The sequence below is a fragment of the Oryctolagus cuniculus genome, chromosome 10, assembly GCF_964237555.1.
Source record: "Oryctolagus cuniculus chromosome 10, mOryCun1.1, whole genome shotgun sequence".
In the NCBI taxonomy this organism is placed as follows: domain Eukaryota; kingdom Metazoa; phylum Chordata; class Mammalia; order Lagomorpha; family Leporidae; genus Oryctolagus; species Oryctolagus cuniculus.
In genome coordinates this window covers 16,636,002-16,653,593 of record NC_091441.1, presented here as the reverse complement: position 1 = coordinate 16,653,593, position 17,592 = coordinate 16,636,002, and the positions used below count along the sequence as shown (strand labels likewise).

At 44.9% G+C, this 17,592-nt stretch overlaps 1 protein-coding gene across 3 annotated transcripts in view; it reads right to left on the bottom strand.

The window, feature by feature from the left end:
• The window catches only part of RNF152 (ring finger protein 152), a 138,447-nt gene that overhangs the window by 83,233 nt on the left and 37,622 nt on the right, over window positions 1–17,592 (bottom strand). The window contains exons 7-9 of one of the 3 annotated variants that reach the window (XR_011379305.1): window positions 10,120–17,573; window positions 9,209–9,444; window positions 67–157 (exon numbers count right to left, since the gene is read on the bottom strand). The gene's annotated coding sequence lies outside the window, so the exon portion shown is untranslated. Of the gene's footprint in view, window positions 1–66; window positions 158–8,463; window positions 8,695–9,208; window positions 9,445–10,119; window positions 17,574–17,592 lie in introns of those variants that run through there. The other 2 variants (XM_051851159.2, XR_011379306.1) reach the window with 2 other exon arrangements.

The window sequence follows — 17,592 nt, the reverse complement described above, 5'->3', positions numbered from 1 at the left end:
TTTTAGTTGATTTTCTGTTGCTATAACAAAACACATGTATAAAGAAAAGAGGTTGACTTAACTTACAGTTTTGGAGGCTGAAAGTTCAAGATCAGGCAGCCGCATGGGTTTGACCTCTGGTGAGGGCCTTCTGGCTACATCACGATGTGGAGGGTGCCTGGTGAGAGAGGGAGCGAGCACTTCATTGCAAAGCAGAAGCAAGAAAGATTTGAAGGCCAGGCTTGTTTTTTGTTGTTTGGTATTTTGTGGCTCCTGGGAACTAACTGGAGTCTCAAAAGCAGTCCATTGATCCTTTTCAATGCCGTGCCTCCAGTGACCTAATTACCTTGCACTGGGCTCCTCCTCCTACAGATCCTATCACCCCAATACCACCGCACCGTGGACCAAGCTTCCAGCACACAAATCTCTGGGGGAAACACATGCAAACCATAGCACAGGGTCTTTACACAGGTGATCAAGCTAAAATGAGGGCATTGTGGTGAGCCCTAGCCTGGCATGACTGGTGTCCAGACAAGAAGGAGAAATGCTGACATAGACAAGTACAGAGGGAAGGCAGCGTGAAGACGCAGGGAGCAGACAGACATGTATATGCGGGTGAGAAAGTCTTAGGACACAGTCCTCCCTCATGGCCCTTAGAAGGAATGGAGCCTCCTGAGACCGCCATCTCAGACGTCCGGCCTCCAGGACGTGAGACCACACCCACTGTTTGGCACTTTGCTATGGCAACCTTAGCAAATCAATACATCCCGGAACTGGATTTCACAGCCTGTAGCAGTCTATTGTCTAGGTGGTGTTTATTCCTTGAATGTTTATCCACATAGGTAAGCAAAAAAGATAATGAAGCAATCGTGCAGTCACACGTTTGGGGGAAGAAAAATGGTAATGGTAGCTACGTTTATGAGACACTGTGTATGTGAGTAGTGAAATAATTTTAATATAGGAATGTGGGTAATTCACCATATGAGGGGCTTCGTAAACATTATCCCACTTCATCCTCCCAACCACCCTTCGGAGGGGGCCGTCGTTACTGCCAGCTCACAGTGGAAACTGTGACATTCAGGCAAGTTCCACAGGGTCATAGCTTGAACAAGAGGGCCCAGCTTGCTCTTCTCCCGTGAGGCACATCCCTCCTTTTGTTCCAGCATGCACTCCTGCCTGCATGCCGGAGACAATCCTAACTTGTAAGGAGTCATGCAGACACTGCTGGTGGTTCCAGTTCTCTTGCCTGTTGTTGGTTCAGGGATAAGGATGTGACTCCGTTCTGGACCATGGAAGGAAGTTGACTGGAAAGCTTCTAGAAAAGCTTTCTTAACCATCAAAAATAAATGCACAAAGTGGCAGCTCCCTTTTTGCTGCTGAGTGGTACCTAATCTGTATATGATGGCAAGCTGGCAGCAACCATTTTGACACACTGAGGAGCAGGCTCTCTAAAATTGGGAGAGAGGAATTGTAAAGGCAGCAGGGCTGTTGACATCATTATACTTGAGCTAAGCATCTCTGCAAATGCCCTCCCTCTGTATTTCCCATTTCATGTGACAACTCCTGTTCTTCTTTAAGCCATATTGTGTTGCTTTCTGCTCTGTGCACTTGAAATCATCTCAGTATGAAAGTTCTGCAAATGTGCTCTGGTTTACCACAGTGAGAGTAGCTTTTATCTCTTTTTAAAGACTTATTTTATATATTTGAAAGACAGAATTAGAGAGAGAGGTAGAGACAGAGAGAGAGGTCTTCCATCCGCTGGTTCACCCCCCAGATGGCCACAATGGCCAGAGCTGAGCCGATCCAAAGTCAGGAGCCAGGAGCTTCCTCTGGGTCTCCCACGAGGGTTCAGGGACCCAAGGACTTGGGCCATCCTCTACTGCCTTCCCAGGCCATAGCAGAGAGATAGGTCAGAAGAGGAGCAGCTGGGACTACAACCAGTGCTTCAGGCCAGGGCCTTAACCCACTGTGCCACAGCACCGGCCCCTAGAGTAGCTTTTAGATATAGCAACTAATCACCTAAATTCACTATTGGGCAGAATTTCAAAGGCCAGAGAGAAACAGCTTCTTTTTGTTTTGTTTTAAGTAATTATAGGGGCCGGTGTTGTGGTGCAGTGGGTTAAGCCACTGCCTGCAAAGCAGGCCTCCCATATGAGCACCGGGTCAACTCCTGGCTGCTCCACTTCCAATCCAGCTCCTTATTAACGCACCTGAGGAATCAATGGAAGATAGTCCAAGTACTTGGGCCCCTGCCACCCATGTGGGAGACCTGAATGAAGCTCCTGGTTTCAGAATAGCCCAGTCTCAGCTGTTGAGGCCATCTGGTGAGTGAACCAGTAGAAAGACGATCTCTCGCCCTCTCTCTGTAACTCTGCCTGTCAAACAATAAATAAATCCTTCTTTTAATTAAGTAAGAAAAATGCGAAATCCACCATTTAAAGCATGTCTGAGGACACTGTGCAATGGCATTAAGCATATTCCTCTTTCTGCATAACCATTGCAGCCTTCATGTCCAGAATTTTATTATCCTACACTGAAACTGTGCCAGCTGCACAATGTCTCCCCATTCTGTCTCCGCAGCTCCTAGCAACCAACTGGACTTCTCTCTGTACCTCATTTGAGTAGAATCATACAATATTTCTCATTTTGTATCTGGCTCACCTCACTTAGTCTAATGCCTGCAAGATCCATCCATGTTGAAGCATACAAAATAATTCCCTTCCTTTTAGGACTGAATGATATTCCATTGTGTATGTACACCACATTTTGTTTATCCATTCATCCATTGATGGACATTTAGCTTGTTTCCACCTTTTGCCTACTGTGAATAAGGCTGCTTTGAACATAGATGTAGAGTATCTGTTCAAATTCCTGCTTTCGATTCTTTTGGGTGTACCCCCAGAAGTGGGAATTCTACTTTTAAATCTTTGAGGACCTGGCGTACTGCTTTCTACAGCAGTGAGACCATTTTGCATTCCTACCAAGAGTGCACAAGCCCTCCTGTTCTCCACATGCTGGCAAACACTGGTTGTTTTCTGGTTTCTTAAAATAAAAATCACCCAAATGGATGTGCAGTGGCGTCTCATTGTATTTTTGATTTGCATTTCACTATTGATTGATGATATTGAACATCTTTTCATATATTTTGGTCATTTATATATCTTCTTTGGAGAAATGTTCCTTCGAGTCCCTTGCCCATTTTTGAATTGAGTTGTTTGATTTAAGTTGTTGAGTTTTTGTCAATCTTCATATATTCTGAATTTTCATCTCTCATCAGATTTGCAAGTATTTTCTCCTGTCCTATGGGGTGCCCATGAAGTCAGCCCTGCCAACTACTGTAGTCTTCAGAAGCCTGGGACACCAGTCAGTGATGATGTTATGTTCATTCATCTCTTAAAGTTTTTCAAGAACCATTTAAGGACCAATGTGCATTGTGCACACCTTTGCATTAGAAAATCCAGAGAGAGAGATGGGAAAAGTACAGACAATATCAGGAGTTAGATTCAACTAAAACTAATCATTTCTGTGAGCTTCCAAGCTGTCAGCCTCTTGGTTCTTGCACCTCTAATTCACCCCCCCCCACACACACACACAGTTCTAGCATGCTGTAGTTGTCTGGTAGGAACTCAGATGTTTGCTGGCTAGCTGGCTGGTGGTTGGATGCATGTGGGTCATATTTAGGAAAGAGAGGATAGATTGGACAAGTAGCTCAGGTTTTGATTTGCGAATAATGGCCTTAGTTTGGGGGTAGTGGACTTAATTTGGGAGAAATGAAAAACAGGAATGTTTCTGAGCCAAAGGGTTCTTCCGAAAAGCGGATGCAGGATAAACTGGTGAGCAGAGAAGTCAGAAGTGAGGAGTGCAAGGAGAAAGCCGTTGCTCTGGTCCCCGGAAAGGGGATTAGGACTAGAGTTAGAATGGTGGCCTTACTGTAGCAGAGTGCGACCAGTTCCGCAATAGCACCTACTTCTTTATGTTTATCATGCCTTTTCAATTGTTCCTGCTTGGAAAGTCTCACACTTTATAGAATTGCAAATTGATTCGCAGAAAGTGTGAATGGTTCCCCAGGCGGGAGTAATTAAAGAGCCTGGCTAGCCAGGTCAGCACAAGCAAAGCTTTCCCTCCTCACCCTGAAGACATGTGTGTGCTGCTGGATGAACTTTCAAACAATGAGGTGTCCAGGCTCCACCCCAGATAGTCTGATTTAATTGGTCATGGGCGAGGCTCAGGCAAGGGAGTTTTTCAAAGCTCCCTGGGAATTCTAATTTGCAACCTGGTTGGGCACTTCTGGACTGCAGCATGGCCTGGCCATAAGGCAGGGCCTGAAGACAAGAGACAAAGGGGAGGCAGAGTTGATGAGACTTGACAAGGAGTTGCAGAGAGATGCCAAAGTGATGACAAGTGTTTAGCCCGAGGGACTAACCTTCTCTCCAAGCTCATCTCACCAGGCCAGAACGGATGCACACCCACCTAGGAACAGACGCATTCAGGGTTGGAAGAAAAGGAAAGTTTCCGGGCCAGCGCTGTGGCGTAAGCGGCTCAGCCTCCGCCTGCAGCACCAGCATCCCCTATCATGGCTGGTTCGTGTCCCGGCTGCTCCTCTTCTGATCCAGCTCTCCTCTGTGGCCTGGGAAAGCAGTGGAAGAAGGGCCAAAGTGCTTTGGCCTCTGCACCTGCATGGGAGGGAGCCTGGAAGAAGCTCCCAGCTCCTGGCTTTGGATTGGCTCAGCTCCAGCTGTTGCATCCATTTGGGAAGTGAACCAATGGATGGAAGACCTTTCTGTCTGTCTCTTTCTCTCTGTCTGTAACTCTACCTCTCAAATAAATAAATAAATCTTAAAAAAAAAAAAAAAAGGAAAGTTGCTGCTTTAACCCACAGACGCCAAGCAGTGTGCATATGTGGACGAGGAACATGTATTCTTGGTTGGAGGTCAGGGAATGGCTAACTCTAAAGATTGCCATATGGACAATGCTTCCTCTGCATTGTTCCAGCAACTTCCTAAATTGTGTCCTTGGAAACAGTCCATGAGATTGTTTATACCTCTTGGATTCCCACAACCATACCCAGATTAGTGACCCATAGGAAAACCAGTGAGGTGGTGAGTGGGTAGCAGGCCTGCCCTTGAGATTGAAGGCAGGATGGGTGGAGGGAAGGATGAGTACAGGAGGCGAAGTACTGGAGGTGCTGGTGGCGTGTCTAGGGAGAGAAGATCCACAGCAATCGGAGATGTGAGAGTGGATCACTGGAGTTGGGTCTGCCTTGGATCTTAAACGATCCAGTAGAAATTGCTTCAAATCCTGGATGTCGATGAATTCACCAAGGAGTTTAATAAAAGAAGTGCGGCGGTCCAGGGAGCAGAAGCTAAGGAAAGCCGTCCTTAGGGGGTTGGGCGAGAAACAGGAAGCACACAGGCACCTGACTTCCGAGTGCCACCCACCTTTCCTTTCTCATCTGCCCCTGGCTTCTCACTTCCAGAGACTGGTTCTACGTCCCTGAATGAGGCCTTGACTTTTCCATCCCCTCACTCCTCTTCCTGAAAGAGTCCTCTTCTCCCTGCGTCCTCTGAATGAGCCCTGTCCAGTGTCCCCTGTGCCTCCACCTGTTCCGCCTGCCCATGCGTAGTGGCCTCCTTCCTGTAACCCTCTTTGCACTTCTTTGTAAAGCCTTCAGGCTTTGTGCTTTCTATTGCTGTGCAACAAATTCCCCTTGCATTTATCAGATGAGGGGCAACCAACATTTGTCTCTCACAGTTCCAGACGGGGAGGAATCCAGGAGTGGCTCGGCTTGGTGATTCTGGTCAGAGCCTCTGCTGAGGTTGACAGAGGTGAGGGGAAGCATGGTGGTCTGAGGACTCCACTGGGAGCCCATGCTCTGTTTTCAAGTTCACTCCCTGGCAGGATGTCTGTCCCTCAGTGGCTCTGAGCAGGAGACTGTCCGTTCCTAGCTCCTCCCCAGGGCTGCTTACATCCTTGGAATGTGGCAGCTGCATTCTCTCACAACATGTGACTGAGAGATAGTGAGACAGACAGACAGACAGTCAGACAACAGCAGAAAGCTATGTGCCTTTGAAGTCCCAGACTCCAGACTTGTATCTCATTATTTCCTCTTTGCTCTGTTTGTTAAAAGTGTGTCACTACGAGTAGCATAGTGGAGTTAGTCTCCAACTTTTGAAGGGAAAACTGTTACAGAATTCGTGTGCATATTTAAAACTACCACATGGGCCTGGCACTGTGCCGTAGTGGGTAAAGTTGCCACCTGCAGTGCTAGCATCCCATGTGGGCACTGGTTCGTGTCCCAGCTACTCCACTTCTGATCCAGCTCTCTGCTATGGCCTGGGAAAGCAGTGGAAGATGACCCAAGTCCCAGCTCTGGCCATTGCAGCAGATTGCGGAGTGAACCAGCAGGTGGAAGACCTCTCCTTTCTCTCTCTCTCTCTCTCTCTTCCTCTCCTCTTCTCTCTGTACTCTGACTTTCAAGTAAATAAATCTTTTTTTTTTTTTTAAAAAAAAGGATTTATTTATTTATTTGAAAGTCAGAGTTACATGCACAGAGAGAGAGAGTGGTCTTCCATCCACTCGTTCACTCCCCAATTGGCCGCAATGGCCAGAGCTGCACCAATCCGAAGCCAGGAGCCAGGAGCTTCTTCTGGGTCTCCCACATGGGTGCAGGGGCCCAAGTGCTTGGGCCATCTTCTACTGCTTTCCCAGGCCACAGCAGAGAGCTGGATCAGAAGTGGAGCAGTCAGGACTCGAACCAGCACCCATGTGGGATGCTGGTACTTCAGGCCAAGGCGTTAACCTGCTGTGCCACAGTGCTGGCTCCTAAGTAAATAAATCTTAAAAAATAAAAATAAAAATAAAACCACCGCGTGTACTGACCATCATCTTCCCTACATTCAAACTCATCTTTTCATTCAGTTGCTTATTTACTTGGCAAGGCTTTCATGGGAACACCTATCATGTGCATTACACTGCGCTACGCAAATAGAGGACAGGGAACCTGCGCGTCATCCCACAAGTAGCACAGAAAACAGCAAGTGAAGAGGAGCGGCTGTGCAGTGCAGGAAGGGCTACGGAGCGAAGTGAAGAAAACACGGGAGCACAGAGTCGGAAGTAGCTCCACTTAAAGGAATTTGGGAAGACCGCAGGGAAACATTTCCCCTCGGCGGCGTCTGCCTACCAGCACCTTTCTCCTCTCCTGTCGTAACACATCTCCTCCTTCATGCCGTGGGGTGGATGTGAGTCCTTCCCACCAACACAGAATTGAGCACACCCTGGACACTGTGTCTCTCTGGCCAAGCAACTGGCTCAAGGATGATATGGGGCATGATTTGGGACAATGCAAGTCATTTCTAGATTTTTTGGGGGAATCGATAGATCAGAGCGGCTCTTTTCTCTGAGGTCATGGTCATGGCAGCCTGGAGGGAGCTGCCGGCAGCCATCTTCACTGTGATACCAGAGACCAAGGACGTCCACAGGCACAAGGGCATCTCAAGAAGGTTATGGAAAAATCTTATTTTGGTGCAAAATAATTTTGAAATCTATGCATAGCTTTTTCATAATATGCATTTTCTTAAAGACTCCTCTGCAACACACACATACATACATACACATCCAACTGTATTTCTAAAAACTCATGGAAAATCAAAAAAAATTATGCATAGATTTCAAAATTTTTTGCACGAACATAAACTTATCTTTTAATTCCATTTTTCATGAGCTTTTGGAGAATCCTTGCACATGCATATGTATATACTTTATAAAATATATCCTATTTTGCATGTATGTACAGTATAATATATATCCCATTTTGCTAGCATAAAAATTCAAACCATTTAAAAGAAACTGAAATTAGAACTACATATGCTAAAACTTAAGGAATTTGGCCAAAATTGTACCCAAAAACAAATTCAAAGTTTTAAAAGTTTTAACTGTAATTCAAGAAAGGTGGAAAAAAGAAAAAGTAACTATTTGACTCTAGAAGCCATAAAGAGACCATAAGATATCTAATATAAAGAGAAAGAAGAAACTAATAAAGTTAAAATCCCAAAATAATAAGTTTAAGGATTGGCCAACAAATTTGACAGCTTTATATTGGAGGAAAAACAAAGTAGATCATATCTGAAAAATTGAATGCAGGAAAACAGTAGCAGTAACACACATATAGGAAAAGCCAGGCTTGCAGGACTATCAGTGAAGGAAATTAAATAGATTAGCATAGATTTGTACATGAATTGTGGTTCACTCTACGCTAAGAATCATCAGAATGTGGGAATTTTCTGAGAAAGGCAAATTTCCAGAATTGAAACCAAAAGGAGTAAAGTATGCCAAAACACTAATAATAAAATAAACCACAAAAAACATCAGAGAGCTCCTTGCACAAAAGGGTTCCAGACCAGTTTTGAAATTCTCAGAGAATGAGGATTCACAACCTCAAAGATTTGTTTCAGAGCAGGTTAAAAAAAATGAGATTATTCCATTCACTTTCTTTTTTTTTTAAAGTATTTATTAATTTAGAGGTAGAGTTATAGACAGTGAGAGGGAGAGACAGGGAGAAAGGTCTTCCATCTGTTGGTTCACTCCCCAGTGGGCTACACCAGCTGGAGCTGTGCAGATCTGAAGCCAGAAGCCAGGAGCTTCTTCCAAGTCTGCCACACGGGTGCAGGGGCCAAGGACTTGGGCCATCTTCTACTGCTTTCCCAGGCCATAGCAGAGCTGGATTGGAAGAGGAGCAGCCGGGACTAGAACTGGCAGCCATATAGGATGCCGCCGCCACAAGCAGAGGATTAACCTACTATGCCACAGCGCCAGCCCCTCTATTCCCTTTCTAATCCTGCTGTTCACTTGTATGTGTCCCTGCCTGTCATGATTGATTTTATTGGTCTTTTATTCTTACTTAGCCCCATATTCTACCCAACTTGCTGCCTTTCTACAACGGTTCAAAAAGCGTTTCTGCTTCTGAGGAGTTGCTCCTAGGCTAGGAAACATGCTCATGGGTAAGAAGTAAATAGTAAGTTGTTTTTCTCATTCTTTTCAGAATCCAAAATTTCAATAATATATGTGTATGCTGTGGATGACCCCGTGTTGCATTCCTAACAAAGACGAATGCTTTGTGATTATCATCTTGCCTTTCCGTCTGTTAATTTTAATATAAAGCTTTTATAATTCATTTTGGTTTGGTTTTGTTTGTGTAATATCATTCCCCTTTAAACTTCCTGCTGGTACCTACCCCAGAGGTGGAGGTCAAAATCTCGCCTGTCAGGCCTTCCATCTGCGTTGGCTTTATATTCATAAGTGCTCTGCCTTACAGATTTTTCTTCTCGAATACCAACTGTTTAATATTCAAGATCAACTCCTCAGTAAACAAGCCAGAGTTCTGAGCAAGTGCAGAAGAGAACTTGCCGACAGGAGGAAGCTTGCCATCCTGCTTGGTCCACTTGCTGGAAACCTGAACAACCTGGAATCCTAAAAAAAAAAAAAAAAAAAAAAAATCCAAGTGGCAGAGCTGTGTTCACCAAATTCAAGGACAAAACTAGCCAAAGGAAAGTTTTGCTGCCACCAGCAAAATTCTTCCTGGGCGGTGAGCAGGAGGAACACTTTGTCCATCAATCCATAAAGATTCAAATCCTTCCAAAAAGGGAAGCCCACAGTTTTGCTGACCGTTTTCATAGTTAATTCAGTGCAACTGACGTCATCTTCTTTAAACTCTCTCGCACAGGCAGCCGTGCTAGGTGTTCCGTCCCTTCTTGCTCCTTGCAATTTTGTTCTTATCTTGGAAGCAACTGCATTAGAGCGAATGCACACAGGCAACGCACACACACGCACGCCAGCTCATGCGGGGAAGGTGTGATTCAAGTTTTCGCTCCTCAGCACCGACATGGTACCTACACATAGTTTACACCTAGTAAGTGTTATCTGAAACCAAATCAAATCAGATTGAACCTAACTAGCACAATGGAATAAGGAAAAAGCTATGGGAACAACAGAGGAGAGCAGTTTCTAATTCTGCCTGGGGGAATTAGAGAAGGATCAAACAAAAACTGCACCGAATGGGTTTTGAGGAATGACACAAACCTTTTTGACGATTCAATTTAATTGCATGGAGCAAACATGCGTTTAATTTTAATAGTAAATACTTACACATTTTTACACAGCATTTTAATCTTCAATACCCTGGCAGGCACTAAATAATTGAATTTTCGAGATTAGAGTCTTCAAAAATCATCCACATTGACTTAATGTTCCCATCGAGTAGCTACATGAAAAGATAAACACCAAATTAGAACCGAGACGGCACAAAGCTAGGATTCCTCTGCCCCTGATTCAGAATCCCCACCCCTCCAGGGAGAAGAGTGATGGCCCCAACTCTGTCTCTGACAAATGGAAACCACCTGTGCCAATGCAGGCATCAGCGGCACCCCCACCATGGGTAAGAAGACACTCAGCTCCCCCAGGCACAAAATGAAAGGCGGCCATATTTAAGGACTGACATTGGCTTGTTGTTCCTACTCGCTTCCTCATACACTAAGAAAACGATGGGAATGCTTTGTGTCTGAGAAGCCCTCTCATCACAGAAGTGGTGTTTCTGCACCTGTGATGCATGCATTTCCCAGTGGAACGTTCCTTGTTGTCACGTGCCTTGCGTGTGAACCAGCACTGAAAACAGAGAAAACTCCGGCTTGCAAAGTGGGAGCCAGGAGAAGCTTATCACAAGGCAGTGCTGGAGCTTCCTAAGCCAGAAGTGGAGACCACTGGCTGACCACTGTCCAAGGCTGGTGGTATCTCCAGGAACACACTGGAAGGCAAGGAAATGGAATAAGAGTGCAGGAACTGGGCCTCTCCTCTATGCCTCTAAGCCAAGGGCAAGACCAGAGGCAAGGAGGGAATTCACTCCGGATGGACTGAGAAATTGAAGGTTTGATTTAGAATAAAGGAGACGTTTTTACTCCTGAAAGTGAGTCACAGCCGCCTAAATAAAATTGTTCTTGCAGTGAGACCTGCCCTAGGTGCTATCATGAATCAGGGAACAGAGATCAGACCACACTGTTCAACTCCAAGTACCATTTGTATCCATTGTGATAATCCGTTGAGGAAATGGGTTACGCATCCTTAAGACACAGCCTCATTTGTCCTAACATGGCCAAAACAAACACGCGCTACATAATCTATTCTGTTAGCAGTCATCATGACTGAATTGGTTTAACCACATGGCAACCCAAATAATTGTGCAAAAATCAACCATAATTGCTGTTGAAAGTCTAAACAGCCAGGCAGAGGTTGACCGAACAGCCTTGTGTAGCTGCAGCCTGAAACTTGTCTATTTTTTCTATAACTCCCAATAAAACTAAAAAATGAAATTTACATCCTGCAGTCATTAACATGACATTAAAATTTGTTTGGATAATCAGAACCTGGCAGACATTCAGTGTCATTGTTGTTTTAAACAAACACTTTCAGTTTTCCACTCGGAAACAGGCCAAGGGACTAACCTCTAAGATTAATAAGGACACAGTTTAGCTAGAGAAACAAATTTCAGCCAACACTTCCAAGGAGAGGACACGCTGCTTCCGTGACGTGCTCCAGCCCCTTGGATTAGCGTGGAAATGGCCTCCTGACCTTGAAGCTGGAGACACCATGCATCCATCACTTGCAAGACCCTGGAAGGAGTTTCTTTCAAGACAAGCTGTTTCATTTCTTCCTATTGGAAGGGTCAGAAATCCTGACCAAAAGAAGAAATCAATTGATCCGGAGGTGGTTGAATAGATTCACTAATAAAACTTACAATGTTTTCTAATTGTATGATAATGACAGTACCCGCAATGATAAAATGGCTCACAATTTGGAAAAATGAAAATAATACAAAATTTAAAAATCCCTAGTTACTCCATAAAGCACTAGTATTTTCAAGGCAAGATTATCTACTCAAAAGCTTCTGCCTGACTCATGTAAGAGGATTCTATTATGGGTAAACTGGAGATAAAATGGGAGTTTTAATATGATTATAGGTCAGTGGTTTTTGAATTGTTAATGTATAAAAGACCCAGAGGCATATGCTGAATACAGAGTCCATGAAAGACACAATTAAATAAACAAAAAGCAATTTACAAGCTGGAAAACATTTTGAGTTTTCATGCAATGTTCTAACACATGTCCTCTAGCATCCAACTTAACAGAGCTGAGCCGAGACCACAGAAAACAGGCAAGTAAATTAATTTTGCTTCATGGGCCCCAAACCTTAAAGAAAATGGATTGTGGGAAAGCATTTCAGAATTGAAAGTATGAACCACAGGAGTAGACACATGATTTTTGGGGGCATAGACACTGTTTGGAACGGGACACACCCTACTGATGCTGTACAATAATGAAGATGAGATGTACTTACTCATGTGTTTGTTTAGTTGTTCTACCAATCTCACTTCCAGAAAGGATTTGTTGTAAGTGAGAAATTCCAGGGGGTAATCAGAATACAAGGCGAAGTTCAAAAATGACACGAGAGTGTATATTACGAGGAAGTTACGTATGGATTTCAAACTTTTTGCACCAAAACAAATCTACCTTTCAATTTCCTTCTCTCCATGAACTTCTGCATGTGATGGGAGGTGTCTTACAGCTTCCCTTTGGCATTTCAAGGATGCCCTTGGTAATGGTATTCAACCTCCCTCTTTTCTTGACCCTTGGGCCTGTGGTTACTCATGTGGGCACCAATGTCCCACCTTGAAATGCCCACCTGGGCACAGCAATCCAGAGAAGAAGGGTGGCTGCCCTCTCTGGGCCACTGCACACACAGTGGAGACCCTGGAAGAAACACACCTCCCTCTGACATCAGCCCTGACGTGATGAGTTGCAAAACTTATCAGAAATAAACATTATGGTCTTGCCAATTCTCTGATTCCCCAACACCAATTGAGTGTCCAACAACTCAATTCAATTCTGACCCTAACTGCCCAGAGTTAACATTAGACTCCTCAAGTTTAGGGATTTAGTCACAAAAGATCACCCTCACTTCAAACACCAATTCTAAGTGGGTTACCCAGGCTGCTCTCATTTCTGTCCAACTTGGCTACAAATTTGGGTGATTTTCAGATACACCTGCTTCAGGTTCAATACATTTTCTAGACTGATCCATCCAGAACTCAGGAGAATACTACCTACACAATTACAGTTCTTTATAAAGGATGCAAAGGAACAGCAAGAAGAGGAACATGGTGTGAGATCTGAAAGAACCCAAGTGCAGGAGCCTTTGTCCCCGTGGAACTGGAACAGCCCAGCCCTCCACCTCTGGTTGTATTTCCCTACCTGGAGCCTCCTTGAACTCTGTTGTTGGGGAGTTTTATGGGGGGTCTCATTACAGGGGCATGATTGATTAAATAACTGGCCTGGAAGTTTGAACTCAAACTCCAGGCCCTCTGCCTCCCTTGTTGGTGGGGGGGATGAAACTGAAAGTCCCAGCCTTCTTATCAAGGCTTGGTTTCTCTGGTGGCCAGCTCCATCCCTACGCTATCTAGTGGCTGGTCATGAGTAGCCTCAATAGCATAAATTCAGGTATGGTTGGAAGAAGCTCATGTGAGTAGCAAAAGATGCTCCTAACACCCTTATCATTCAGAACGTTCTGAGAGTTTTAGGAGTTCTGAGGCAAAGACCAAATATACGCATTTGTATTACATGAGTTTGTCTAGCTTTAAACCTTAAAAGGCCCTGTGATATCAGCTAGCTAATTCAAACAACTTTTCCACAATAATGTAAAATGCCCATTTCTTTCTTACACCCATGAACTCCTACCACATCTGGTGAGGATTTAAATTTCATTCAATATACATTTCCTATAAGCCAATTATGAATGCTGGACACTTCCAGGGCTCGCAGAGTAAGGCCTACAAGTAGCTAAACCCACTGGCTAACATTTTTACATACTTTAAAGAATGCTGCCCTCACTTTATCTCAGGCAGCTGTGTTAACTCCCCAATGAAGTTGGATCCACCTTACAAAGGAGGAAACTGAAGGTGGAGGAAGTGCGGGAAGACCAAGGTTATGCACGAGTAAGCTGTGGAAATGGCATTGGCTGGCATTCAGCCTAATGGGAGTTCTTGACCTTGCACCACTAAACCTCCCAGCCAATGTGAAGAAGCAGACTGCTGAGGACCCAGCCAATGACTCAGGATTGAAATAACCCACACCTATCACAGATAATATAAAGTGAGGCATGTCTTTGAATATTACACCTCTACTATTATGATCATTGGAGTTCTATCTTTCAAGGTGTGGTTTTTCCACCACCAGCCTCATCCCAAAGCTATCTAGGGACTCTGTGACAAGTTGCCTCATCAGCATAAATAAAATGCTTCTAAACATAAAGTTTCACTCAAAGTAAAACCTCATAAATTCATATGCCACTAACAATCTGTTTTTAAAGTTTATTTCTTTATTTTTATTTGAAAGATAGAGTGATGGAGAAAGAGGGAGAGATAGAAGGAGAGATCTTCCATCTGCTGGTTCGCTCCCCAAATGCCTGCAACATGGCATTGTTGGGCCAGGCTGAAGACAGGAACCAGAAATTCCATACAAGTTTCCCATGTGGTGGCAGGTACCACGTGTCTGAGCTATCAGGTGATGCCTCCCAGTCATCTGATTCATCAGTAGGAAGCTGGATTGGAAGTGGAGGTGGGACATGATCTCAGGTACTGCAGCTGGGATGTGGGTGTTCCAAGCTGCAGCTTAACCTCCTGTACTGCAATGCCTGCCCCCATAATCAGTTTTAAATTAATAGGTACCATTTTACCTTCCCAAATGTTTTCTTACTAAATCATGAAATCAACTGCATAGTTGCGAGATTTACTAATTATTGGGTTCCAGAACACTTCATTACTCTCAAATAAAAATCTGCATTTCTCTTTTGATTATTATTAAGCCATATTTTTAAAAACTTAATAGAAAGGTAAAATGGGCCGGCGCCGCGGCTCTCTAGGCTAATCCTCCGCCTGTGGCGCCGGCACACCAGGTTCTAGTCCCGGTCAGGGCGCTGGATTCTGTCCCGGTTGTCCCTCTTCCAGTCCAGCTCTCTGCTGTAGCGCAGGAGTGCAGTGGAGGATGGCCAAAGTGCTTGGGCCCTGCACCCCATGGGAGACCAGGAGGAAGCACCTGGCTCCTGCTTTCGGATCAGCGCAGTGCACTGGCCGCAGTGCGCCAGTCGCGGCGGCCATTGGAGGGTGAACCAACGGTAAAGCAAGACCTTTCTCTCTGTCTGTCTCTCTCACTGTCCACTCTGCCTGTCAAAAAAAAAAAAAAAAAGGTAAAATGTAGTCCTTGGTGTATGAAATATAGAATATAAATATTAGAAATATTTATACAGCAAAGTCCTTTGATTTGGTTATTTATCAAACTACACATAATCAATTTGGTAATTGTAGGTTATTTAACACACATATACAGAAAAATCTACACTTCCAAGTTGTATTCAATATAATCCTTAAAAAGAGCATGATTTTGGTGGTTATTTCCTAGTTAATGACATCATTCATAACAAAAACTGCAACTTCTCAGGCCCCAGTAGCACTGGGATTTAAAAGTTATTTAACAATAAAACTCTGGGGAGACCCTAGTGTTCTTCAGTCTTAAAATATGTTCAACTGCTTTATAATTAGGAAACAGATATTTTTCTGTTTGGATATCTGCTAGACTAAACTCTTTTTCTCCTTACTTCAAGTTCACACGAGAGACGCATCTCCAGGTCCATTTTTAGTCAATGAACCACATGGACGGACATCTGTGGTCCCACAGGAAGAGCCGAGCTTCCAAAGCTCGGTTGAAAAACAAATCTATCCCCAGCCCCCTGTGTGGGCTTTCCAATTAAAAAAAGGAACAACAACAACAACAAAGCTGTATTTTCCCCTAGCTCTTAACAGTGTTCACAGGCAATCCAGTAAAATGGAGCAAATTTTGTACAAATAGAAATACATGTTGATGTCAGTGGTTTAGAATGAAAGGGAAAAAAAAAAATAGAGAACAAACCCCGGTGTGAAAAGGGCCCCCACCATGTGAAGACTGTTGTCCGGTGACTGTCCCTGGGACGCCAGGAGGTGAGCATGGCAGGGGGACCCACCCTGACCAATTCACCGCTGGAGGCTGGGTGCTGTACTGCCTTCACTTACGTCCGGCGCCAGTTACAGAACACCCCTTGAATGCAGGCTCAGCCAATCTGGAATTTGAGACACCAATAAAACCACCAAACGTTGAGGCCGAGGGATCTGGGCAAGCGTGTGATCCAATCTCCTCACCTCACAGATGGGACAGATGACGGAAATGAGGGCACGAGATGTGCAGTGTTTGTGTACGGTCACAGGGCAGTTTCCTGGAGAGAACTGTCTCCTCCCAGCCGCCACCACTAACTCCGCGCGTGGTCACCGCTGGGCTTCGCAAAGCCACGTGGTCAAGTTCTAACCCTCAAGGGTGTGCAGAGGTAGTGGAGTTAAGATGAGGTCACACCGCATAGCTTGGGCCCTCAGCCAATGGCTGGTGTCCTTACAACAGGAGGGAAACGTAGACCGAGAAGAAAGAAGGCCATGTGAGGGTGGAGACAGAGACAGGAGAGGTCCAGCTACGAGTCAGGGACTGTGGCAACACCAGGAGCTAAGGGAGACGTGGAAGGGACTTCTCCTGGAACTTTAGAGGGAGGACAGCCTGGCCAACACCTTGATTTTGCATTTGTAGCCTCCAGAACTGTGACAATCTTTTCTGCTGCTTAAAGCATCCAGTTTGTGGGAATTTGTTACTGCAGCCCTAGGAAACTAACACAGTGACGATCAGAAATAACAGCATCAAAACGCATCCCATTGTAAGCTGGCTTACAGAGGCATAAATCACCAGTTAAGAGTCACAGCTAGTTGCAGGCATATACCCTAAAACCCCTGGTAATTAGGCATTTGCCATTTTCTTTGCTTTAAAGAGTATATTTATTTTTATTTATTTGAAAGGCAGAGAGAGAGAGAGAGAGAGGGAGAGAGAGAGAGAGAAAGAGAGAGGGGGGTGGAGAGAGAGAGATCTCGAATATGCTGGTTAACTCTAAATACTCTCAGCACTCAGGGCTGGTCCAGGCTGAAGCCGGGAGCCCGGAGCTCCATCTGGGTTTCCCACAGGGGTGACAGGGACGCAGGTGCTTGAGCATCCTCTGCTGCCTCCCCAGGTGGGCACTAACAGGAAGCTGGACACAAAGTGACAGCCCAAACTTGGAGTGGCACTCCAACACAGGTGTCCAATGCTGGAGTCCCACGGGGCAACTTAACCCACTCTGCCGCGAATGACCGCCCCCATCATTTTCCTAATGGGCATGCCTTACTTCATTTAATCCACACAGCAACACAATGGTGTAGAATTCTCCCCATTTTAAGGATTAAAAAATAGAGGTCTGAAGAACTTCAAGGGACTTTAGCAAAGCCAATAAAGTAGATGCTAAAGTTGGCACTCAGATCTGAGCATGGGGACCTCAAAACCTGTTCTCCTGGCTGCAAGGGTGGTCAGCCTGTGTCCCGAAATGGCTTGGGCCGCACAGCACAGCAGGTCTGGACTGGATGTCGGGAACGCAATAGCTGCGAACGAGTTGTCTAAGAGAAATTGTCAAAA